Source organism: Neovison vison, chromosome 9, assembly GCF_020171115.1.
Source record: "Neovison vison isolate M4711 chromosome 9, ASM_NN_V1, whole genome shotgun sequence".
NCBI classification, from domain to species: domain Eukaryota; kingdom Metazoa; phylum Chordata; class Mammalia; order Carnivora; family Mustelidae; genus Neogale; species Neogale vison.
This window is the reverse complement of record NC_058099.1, coordinates 33,537,906-33,549,277: the sequence shown is the minus strand read 5'-3', so window position 1 is coordinate 33,549,277 and position 11,372 is coordinate 33,537,906.

Below are 11,372 nucleotides of genomic sequence, written 5' to 3'. Positions count from 1 at the left end.
AGTGCAAGCAAGAAGACCATGAAGCCACATCTTTGATGTACTGAAAGATAAAAAAGCCTGTCAACATAGAATTTTATATTCAGCAAAAATATTGTTTAAAATATAAGACAAAAGAAAGACATTTTCAGATATAAAAATGAAGGGAATTCATCATTAATACATCCAACAGAAAGAAATGCTAAAGGAAGCTGATCAGACAGAAAGAAAAAGGACACCAAATGGAATTCTAAATGCACAGAAAGTAATGAAAAGTAATAGTAAATTTTATATATATATAAAATCTAAAATTCTAGGGCGCCTGGGTGGCTCAGTGGGTTAAGCCGCTGCCTTCGGCTCAGGTCATGATCTCAGGGTCCTGGGATCGAGTCCTGCATCGGGCTCTTTGCTCAGCAGGGAGCCTGCTTCCCTCTAGCTCTCTCTCTGCCTGCCTCTCTGTCTACTTGTGATCTCTCTCTGTCAAATAAATAAATAAAATCTTTAAAAAAAATCTAAAATTCTATAAATGATATTTAACTATTAAAAAAGTGTGATGTGAGAGTTATAAAATATGTAAGTGTAAAATGTATAACAAGAGCAGAAATTGGTAGTGGAAAAATGTGTGTGTACTATTGTAACGTTCTTACACATGAAGTAGCACAATATCACTTGAAGGTAAACAATGATAAATATGTATTCTATAAACTCTATTGAAATAACAAAATAAAGAGAAAACAGTCATAAAAGGTGATATATATATTCATCATTATAAAGTAATCAAAAGAAGCAAGGGAGGGGAACCTGACTGGCTCAGTTGGTAGAGCATGTGACTCTTGATCTTGGGATCGTAAGTTTGAGCCCCTCATTGGGCATAGAGTTTACTTAAAATAATAATAAAAAGATAAAATCTTTTAAAAATAGAAGCTAAGGAAAAAGGGAAAGGGAAACAAAGAATAGCAGAATTAGTTAGAAAACAAGTATCTAGATGATAGATTTAAACTTAACCATATCTACAAGCTAATTATAAATGCACAGGGTCTAGGGGCACCTGGGTAGCTCAACTGGTTAAACACCTAACTCTTGGTTTTAGCTCAAGTCCTGATCTTAAGGTTGTGACATAGAGCCCTGCCCTGGGGCTTCCTGCTCTGTGTGGAGTCAGCTTGAGGTTCTCCCTCTTCCTCTGACCTTCCTGTTCATGCGCATACTCTCTAAAAAAGAAATCTTTTAAAAAACATACAGGGTCTAAATGCCCAAATTACGGGGCAGAGATTGCCAGATTGCTAAAAAAGCAAGTCCCAACTATATGCTGCCTATGAAAAACACATTTTAAATATAAAGACACAGATAGATTATGGTGGATGGATGGAAAAAAATATACCATGCTAACATTAGTCAAAGAAAATAGAACGTTATATTAATGGGATTAATGATGGGATGCTATATTAATGTCAAAGTATATTTCAGAGCAAAGAATATTACCAGAGATAAAGGTCATTTCATGACGTGATAAGGGTGCAGGGATCAAGTAATCAAGATAATATAATACCAGGGCGCCTGGGTGGCTCAGTGGGTTAAGCCTCTGCCTTCGGCTCAGGTCATGATCTCAGGGTCTTGGGATCGAGGCCCGCATTGGGCTCTCTGCTCAGTGGGGAGCCTGCTTCCATCTCTCTGCCTACTTGTGACCTCTCTCTCTCTCTCTCTCAAATAAATAAATAAAATCTTTAAAAAAAAAAGATAATATAATACTAAATGTTATGTACCTAATAATAAAGCCTGAGGCAAAACTTATAGAACTAAAAGAACTAGAAAAATCCACAATTATCACTAGGGATTCAAGTAACCATCTCTCAAAAACTGATAGAATAGACAGAAAACCAGTAAGAATGTGGAGAATATGGAAGACTTGAACAATACTATCTAGCAACTTGTCCCAGCTGGCATTTATTGACTACTCCTCCTAACACCAGCAAAATATGCATTCTTACCACATGCATATGGGACATTTACCAAGATAGATTATATTTGGGGCCATAAAACAAGTCTCAAAACTTTTCAAACAATCCATCTCATAGAGAGTTTTTTCTCAGATCACACTAGAGTTAAATATTAAATCAGCAACAGAAAGATCTCTGTAAAATCCTTAAATGTTTGGGAACTAAATAGCATACTTTACTTCTAAGGAACCCATGGATCAAAGAAATAGTGAAAATGATCAAAGAAATAGTGAAAAATGATTAGAAGATATTTAGAATAGAATGAAATGAAAATACAATATCAGATTTTGTGGTATGCTGCTAAAGCAGCACTTATGGGGAAATTTATAGCACTATATTAGAAAAAAAGAAAAGTCTCCAATCAATGACCTCAACACTCACCTTAAGAAACTAGAAAGGACAAATGAACAAATGAAATCCAAGTAAGCAGAAGAAAAGAGATAGATAGTAAAGATCAAGGTGAAAAACAATGAAATAGAATATAAAAACAGTAGAAAAAAATCAATGAAACCAAAAGCTGTTTTTTTAAGAAGATCAGTAAGAATGATAAGCCTCTAGTTAGACTGATCAGGAATAAAAGAGAGAATACAGTTTTAATATTAGGAATAACAGAAGTGGTATCGTTATAGATTCTCCAGATAATAAAAGGGTAATAAGGATAATAATATTCTCCAGATAATAAAAGGATAATAAATACTAGATTTATGCTAGTAAATCCAACAACTTAAATGAATTGGACAAGTCTTTGAAGGACACAAATTACCAAAGCTAACCCCAGCAGAAGGTGTTAACCTGAATAACCCTTTATCTATTAGAGAAATTGAATTTGTAAATTATACATGTATTAAAATAAAAAAACCTTCCCACACTGATGAATCCTACAAAACATTTAAGAAAGACTTAATACCTATTCTACACAAATTCCTCCAAAAAGTTTTAAGGAGTAGAGAACAGGGGGAGAGAATATTTCCTAATTCATTCCAGGAGGTCAGCACTACCCTGATATCCAAAGAAGAAAAAGGTGTTACACAAAAAAGAGAACTATAGTCCAATAAATTGTTATGAACACAGACTGGGTTCGACAAAAGACTGAAAGGATAATGCATCATGACCAAAAGGGGCTTTCCCCAGAAATCCAGGACTAATTTAACATTCAAAAATCAATTAATGTGATTCACCATATTAACAAAGAGAAAAAAAAAATGATCATCTTAATTAAATAGAAAACATATTTGACACAGTTCAACATTCATTCCTGATAAAAACTGTCAGCAAACTAGTAATGAAAGGAACTTACTCATCCTGATTAAGGACACCTACAAAATCTTGGTAGCTTAAGATCATACTTAATTATGAAAGGCTGAATACTTTCCCACTCAAGCCAAGAACGAGACAGGAATAGCCACCCTTGCCACTTCTATTCAACACGGCACTGTAGGTCTTCTTAACCAGTGCAATCAGGCAACAGAAAGAAAGGAGAAGCCCATATTGGAAAGTACAAAGCAAAACTGTCTTTGTTCACATACAACATGCTCATCTGCTAGAAAATCTAATAGCAGCTACAAAACCCTGCTAAAATAAATAAGTTTTGCAAAGTTATAAGATACAAAATCAATTTCCAAAAATCCACTATATTTCATGTACGCAACAAAAAATGGAAATTTAAAAATTACCACTTACTACAGTATCAAAAGATATAAAATACTTGGGGATAAATCTGAGGAAAGTTGTGAGAGACCAGTACCCTAAAACTAAAAAATGTTGCTGAAGGAAATGAAAGAAAACCTTAAAAAGTGAAGTTGCAAGGATCAACATTGTTAAGATGCCAGTTCACCCCAGATTGTTCTATAGATGCAATGCAATCTGAATCAAATTCCCAATTGGCCTTTTTGGTAGAAATAGACATGTTGACTCTAATATTCATACCAAAATATACAGAGACTAGATTAGCCAAAAACAATTTTGAGAAAAAAGAACAAAATTAGAGGACTTACACTACATAATGGCAATGTGAACATAAGAAAAGGTTCATCATCAGTTTTTAGAGAAATGCAAATTCAAAAGCCACAGTGAAATATACCACTCATTGCTATTGACTATTATACTTGCTGGTTAAAATGGTACTACTCTCTTGGAGAATGATCTGGCCTTTCTTTAAAAGTTAAACTTACACCAATCATATGATCCAACCATCCTACTCCTAGGCATTTATCCAAAACAAATGAAAGCATATGCCCATTAGAAGACTTGCACACAAATGTTCACAGTAGCATTATTTGTCCATCAGTAGGTAACAAAATACTGTCTATCCCTATGGTGGAACACTATTCTGCAATAAAAAAGAACAAATCATTGATATGAACTACCTATCTCAAAATGAATCTTAAAATAAGTGAAAGAAAAAAAAAAACAAGTGAAAGAAGCCAGACCAAAAAGAAAAGGATATATAGTATGATTCCATTTATAAAATTCTAGAAAATGCAAGCTGATCTATAACAGCAGATCAGTGAGGATAGGAGTGGGAGGGAGAGATTATGAAGAACAGAGGAAAGCACTGGGGGTGCAGGATATACTCTCTTTCCTGATTGTGATGGTGCTTTCGTGAGTATATCCTTATACCAAACCTTATCAGATTGCATAAATATGTATAGTTTGTTGTATGTCAGTTATATCTTGTAAAGCTATTTAATTGAGCTTTAATAAGGCACACACACACATTTCTGAGTTCTTTTGTAAACCTGCTGATTCAGATTATGTGGGGAGGTCTAGGATCAATTTTGCAATTCTGATGCACTCAGCTTGAGAGCCATGGCCCTGTGCCCTGGTAACACTGAAATCCTGCCTATGGCCTGTGAGGCTCCTGTCCTCGCTTCCCTTGAAGGCCTCCCCTCACCTACTCCCCATTTCATTCTCTGACCTCTAGCCATCCTAGCCTGTCTGGAGTTCCCTGATAGTACAGGCTCTTTTGACCCTGAGCCTTTGCAGACACTGTGCCCTTTCGCTGGAATACCTTTGTGCTCTCCTTCAGTTGACTAAATCTATTGGTACTTCAAAACCCTGCTTAGGGAGCACCTCCAGGAACCCTTCCAGGACACACTGCTCTCTGAAGCTCCCCTCCATACAGGTTTTCATTCCTTGGGGAATTCTTTGAACTTTGTCTTCCTGATCTGTAAAAGGAGGTTTAAGAATAATACCTCAGAGGATTGTTTTGAAGACTCAGTGGGATAAACTAGTATCGTTCTTGGTGCACGTTAGAATTCAACAAAGGGTGACCACTGTCTTTGTGGCTGTTACTGTTATTTCTCACGGCTTTCGTAAGAGTGCTGGGAGCATCCGGCATACCATGCAGCACCCTAGTGGCTGCTGTTTGATCCTCTTCCCTTGGACTGTGACTTCCTTAAGTGTACCATAGACATTTAGTTAGCGACAGATATTTGTTGAGTACCCTTTGGGCATTAGATCCTATCCCAGGTGCTGGGGATACGAAGACGAGGAGGAAGGGAATGGATATCAGAAATGGGAGCAGCAGAGAGATGCCAGAGGGGAATGTGAGGAGCATGGACTTCTGAGCCATCTGCTCTATTATATATGGCTGTGTGACCTTGGGCAATGTACTTCACCTCTCTGGTCCTCATTTCCTCCAGCTTAAAATGGGGATAATAGAATACCTATCTTAGCAGGCTGGTGTATCATTTTATTTTACTTTAACAACACCTACATTATTTTGCTCAAATGAGCTGATATCTCTAAAACAGAACAAGGGATGATGAATAGTCACTGGATTTGGCAATCAGTGGGTTATCAGAGATGTGAGGAGAGTGGCTTTAGAGGGGGCAGAAACCATAGTACAGGGATGAAGGACTGAGTGTGGCTGAAAGCTGAGAAAAGGAAGTGGAGACAGCTCCTGAGAGATATTTGGGTGGGGACAGGACCGCAGCCAGGTGGTAGCTCCAAGTGGATGTGTGCAGGGGTTCTGAGAAACCAGGGTTACCAAGCCGCCAGGCAGGTGCCAGTAGGATGGGAGTGACTGCAGGTAAGGGAGAGAGCAAGGAGGACAGAAGACGGGGTGGGGGGGACTACATGGAGCATGGGAAGCGAGAAGTGGGGAGGTCCCTTCATTGTCATTGCTTGCTGCCCTCCAGGCTCTCCCTGAGGTCAGTCTTCTTGGGGAGAGAGGATGGTGTTGGGAGCAGGAGTGTTGAGGAGGGCAGAAGTGTGAAATAGCTCTTGTGGTAGTGGGAGAATGCTGTAAAGGACTGCAGGTGGTGCTAACCAAGATGAGAATTTGGAAGGGCGCCAGCGTGCGGGGGTGGGGGTTGACTTACCTGTACTGGCAGCCACTGAGGTCATGTGGAGTAAAAGTAGAGGGTAGCATTGCTTCCGATTGGACTAGCTCCCTATTAGAACCCATTTGTCTGTTTGCCCAGACTGTTCTGGTTTTATTTTATTTTAAAGATTTTATTTATTCAAGGAGAGCACGTGCACAAGCAGGGGGAGGGACAGTGGGAGAGGGAGGAACAGGCTCCCAGCCGGGCAGGGCTTGATCCCACAACCCTGAGATCATGACCTGAGCTGAAGGCAGACGTTTAACTGACTGAACCACTCAGGTGCCCCCTGTTCTGGTTTTAAAACTGAAAGTCCCATGTCCCAGGAATTCCCTCAGAACAGTTGTCACCCCACTGGGTGGAGTAGTGACAACATGGGGACCCAAGGGCTTCTCCTAGAAGGACTGGTTCCCATGATCAGCAACAAGATGGGGCGGCATGCAAGGGGCATAAGGATGGCCTCAACACTCACTCAGGATATGGGAGTAGGGGAGTGGAGAGAGGGGTAAAGACCTAAAGGTATTAGGTACCTGTCTCCCCAGTACCTGAAAAGGACCTGCCCCTCTACTGAGACACTATAGATTTCTCCCGAGACTGCAAAACTGAACATTTACATGCTACTTCTAGTTTTTGCCCTAGACACAGAACTTCTGCATTAACTTAATGTTCTTTAAAATCAGCTCCTTCATAAATATCTCTTAAAAGGCAGCAGTCTCTACACTATATGGAGAAAAACAAAGAAAGCACATACCCGATACTGGATTTTCACTGGGTCTGCTGCTGGGCAAAGGAGCTGAGCCTGAGGCTACTCCTTCTCTATTAAGCTTGGTGAAGGTTAGAGGCCCTACAGATGTGCATCTCCGAAGAGACCTTGTGTAGCTGCTCAGGGGGACGGAGCCTGGAACCCGGGTCACTGATTCTGTGTTCCTTTACTACCGAAAATCGCCTTGCCTTCCTCATTTTGAAAATGCTGCAGTAAAGTACTGAGACTATAGATTCTCTTAGTGTCCTGGAGGGTCGATAACAGTCATGCATTTAAATACCAACATGTCATTTTTATGGCATTTTTCTGAGAGGTTATATATAGGCTCAGGAATGTTACAGCTGAAAAGGTCCCCCGAGGACAACTGATCTAATCCCCTACTCTTCCTGCTTTCTTCCTGACTTTAAACACACACACACACACACACACTCACACACAGATAGAAACAAGCCCACAGAGGGCAGGGACTTACCTAGGGACACACAGCCAGAGCTAAGATTTGCCTTGGCACTCTCAGCTCTGCCATCACCCCTAGCTTGCGGGGTTTTTTCAATCCTTCCCCACTTTGCCTTCAGAGACAATTTTGCTTCTTGATTTCTGACTTCTTGTCAGCGTGATTAATGAGGAAGGCTCCTGCATACACGATTTTCAGCTGTACCCAGTTTACGACAAACAGATTAGACCATTTAAGTCGGAATAATGCTATTTAGCAAAGCTGGATTTAGAGCTGGCAGAAATTAAGAAGATTAATTTAAAGCTAAAAAAAGAGTGACAATCATAGATCAACACCTGAAAAATCTCGCTGCCTGTACACAGCCCTAATTGAGAAGTATGTGGAAGACTCCATCCGTGAAATTCAATTATCATGCAAGCCAGAGGCAGCAGCTTCCCTGAGGAAGAAACTAGGCAGCCCAAATCAAAATGACTCCACCTGTCTGTTTTCATGTCAAAAGAGTGAGAAAACCTGTCTTGGTGACGATGAAATATGGACGGTATGCATCAGTGTAATGAAACTTTTCAGGGGTGCCTTTCCATAATGGGATTACCTCCAGAGTGCCTCCATCAGAGGTCAGCCCTGAAAAGCCCCTGAGGCTCCATAAAACCTCTGGATATGGAGGTCAGAAGGCACGGGTACCCCACTGCTGACATCCTTTTGCCCATCTTCCAGCAGGCCTGGCTGAGGCTCAAAGACAAAAGGTGCTCTTGAGCCCCTGTCCCCCTAACACTGATGAGGGCCTTCTTAACCCAAGCAATCAGCACAGAAAACTCAAGACAACTGTAATGATTACAAATGAGCCTATGGTAATTGACCCGCCTTTTAACTATAGGGACAGATGCCGGGGTGGTAGATTCATCAGCACTTGCTTTGTCTCTCCCATTCGGCTGGGGTTCACCCAGGAGCACACAGAAACCCCTGATCCGCCGAAGAGCTGGACAGAATTCCCTTTCGGTAAACTGCTTCGGATGGCCCCGGCGGTAAGGTCAGGGTATACTCCCTACTGATGCTCAGAGGTTTACAGTTTGCAGACTGTGTTCACAAGCATTAGCTCAGAAAATTCGACTTGGGAAACCCTGAGATAATGTCTCCCATTACATAGATGAAGAGGTTGAGGTTAAGTGATTGGCCTCATCTGTCTCAAAGATTGTTCTTGGGTTCCGATTTCCTGTGTTTGGCGCCATGCTGGTTAATGTAGAGGGAGGCGCACTCCTTCAGGAACTTGTGTTCTTGTGTGGAGGACTAGACACACAAGAGATTGTCACTGAAGGTCAAATGCGATAGGATCATCAGAGCTGGTGCTCAGGGCGAGGTCGAAGAGGGAAGAGACTGCATAATGAAAAAAACCTCCAGGAGCAGGGGTCATGTCTGTCTTCATCACTGTTGCAGCTCCAGTGCCCAGCGATAGGCTCTGTGCAAAGCACGTTTCAAAAATATCTGTTGGAAAAAAAAAATCTGTTCAATAAATGAATGAATGATGAGATAGACCTTGAAGGATGTAAAGTATTTTGGGGATTTGGGGGAAAGCAAGTGTGTCAGGAATATATTGACTGGGAGAATAGAACATGCAAATCATAAGATATCAAAATTGCAGCTCTGGCTGATGTTAACAATGCGGTTGCTAATCTATTAAAATCCAACAGATCTTTGCAGCATTATCTCACGGAGGGTGATGAGACGGTCTCTTCTTCATGCACATCCCCCTTCTCTCAAAGTCACTGGGAACATTGCTTCCAGAACCAGCTGTGCCTCCTCCAGTGTCTTAGAAGTTCTGAGTTAGATTCTCTTTCCAAAAAAGATTTTGAATCCTAGTCACTAGTCCCAGATTGGAGTAGGACTCGGAGGAGAGGAGAAAACTCAGTGGGGAGGATAAAGGTGTGTGTTTAATTGGAGACTCGTGTAATTTTCAATGTGCAGTGAAAATCTGTGAAGGTGGCTCTTCATGCTGACTGTGTGCTTTGAGTCCTCAGGAACATCGTTAGGAAGGCCCCAGTCTAAAGGGAGGGTCTATTATCACAGCAGACTCTGGCCCTACCTGGGAGGAGTCCTTTCAGCCACCCTCCCTGAGCTGGAAGGGATGGAGAACCTGGTCTCACTTCCAGCCTGAACGGCAACCTTCACATTGTGGCCTGAGACAGTGGACTGGGTCTGATCAGGGTCAACATGAAAGCTGGTAATTTCTAGGCATGAAAGTTTTTCTGTTGAAAGCTTGCCTTGAGTCTTTAGCACAGGCTGAAGGTAAAATTCTATAAAAATGTTTGGTGTAGACCGTCCCCAGGGAACTAGTTCATAGGCATCACCCCCCACACTGACAATCCAGTGCGTCTGGAGCCCTGTGGAGTCAGGCTTCTTTGAGTGGCTGACCAGGTGACTGTGGGCACGCTGCAGCCCCTCTCTGGGCCTGGGTGTCCTCACTGTCAGGTGAAAGTGTGGGGCTGGGCAAACTAGAGCCCTAGCCCTGAGAGTTCCAGCCTAGTGCCCGGGGTCTGGTGAGCTGGCCACAGCCCAGATGCCCTAACACAAGAGACGGTGTGCACGTCCTCTCACATGGAGCCTGTGTTTTCTCCTGATCACGCTTTCTCTCACCTTGTCCTTGTGTCACTGGATAAGAGCCCGTCTGTCATGCTGAGCCATCTGCTTCCTCTCCTGCCATCTCTGCTGCCCCACTCTAAGTAAATTAAAAAACAAAGAGGCAGGAAGCCACTGACAGACGCATTTATCCTCATTTCTGAGGCTGGCAACGGGAGCTGAAGGGCTGGCTTCATGGGTCTGAATTAAAGATTAGTTAGTGCCAGTAAGAAGGCAAACAGTCCCATAAGTGTGGCATCCTGACTCTGGACATCACCACAGGTGGCACCAGATATGGGTCAGGGCAGAGGAAGAGGGGATTTGAGCCAGCATGAGTGGCAGTGGCGGCTTGGGAGTTGGACAAACCTGGTTTGCTGACATCTGTGTGTATGACCTTGGACAAGTCATTCACCCTATAAGCTTTAGTTTTCTCATCTGTGAAAGGGTATGCATAATGAGTGTTACTGACCTCACAGAGTGGTTGGGAGACTCTGGGAGGACCATAAAGTTTGAGAGCAGGTGTGCAGTAGGCGCTCCATAGAGAACAGTTATTTCTGAGGGCTTTAGACTAGACAAGGAGGAGATTGGAATGGACAGGGAGCTCCTTGTCCAGGGAAGGTCATTAGGAAGGAGTTTGTGATCTGGGTCTTCTCAGTGGGCCTCAGTCTTTGCATCTTCAAAATGGGACTAGAACTATGGGACCACACACACCCTAGGGACAGTGTGAAAGGAGCAGAAGGAATGGGATGGACCAGCAGGGGGCGGTGAGCCTGGGGGACATGCCCATCAGAGCAGCAGGAGCCCCAGATGGGGGCTGCCATGGTCACTTCCCCATGGGATGCCTTCATGCTGGATTTTCTGTTCCCCTTGTTTTCTGCCCTCCTTGTGAGAAGACTATAATTGCCCCATCTCACTGATATCAGATAAAACCACATCACCTGCTTTTTGACCCATGGAAATGAAAGAAAATACCGTAAGCCAGATCTGAGTAGAGGCATTAAGATCTGGCACGTACCTCCACGATTGCTCTTTCCCTTCTTCCATGGGACCAAAATATGGTCTTCTCATCTAGTCGGGGTCTTGAAATGAAGATGGAGTGGAACAGAGCCAGAGCTGCCCCACAGTGGATGTGGATGTGAGCCAGAAATAAGTGTTCATTTTGAGTCCTTGACATCTTAGGGCTGTTTGCAAAAGCTGACTGATTCAGGCCCCTTTGACTCCACATGGGTTCCAACTGAATCTTGGAAAAG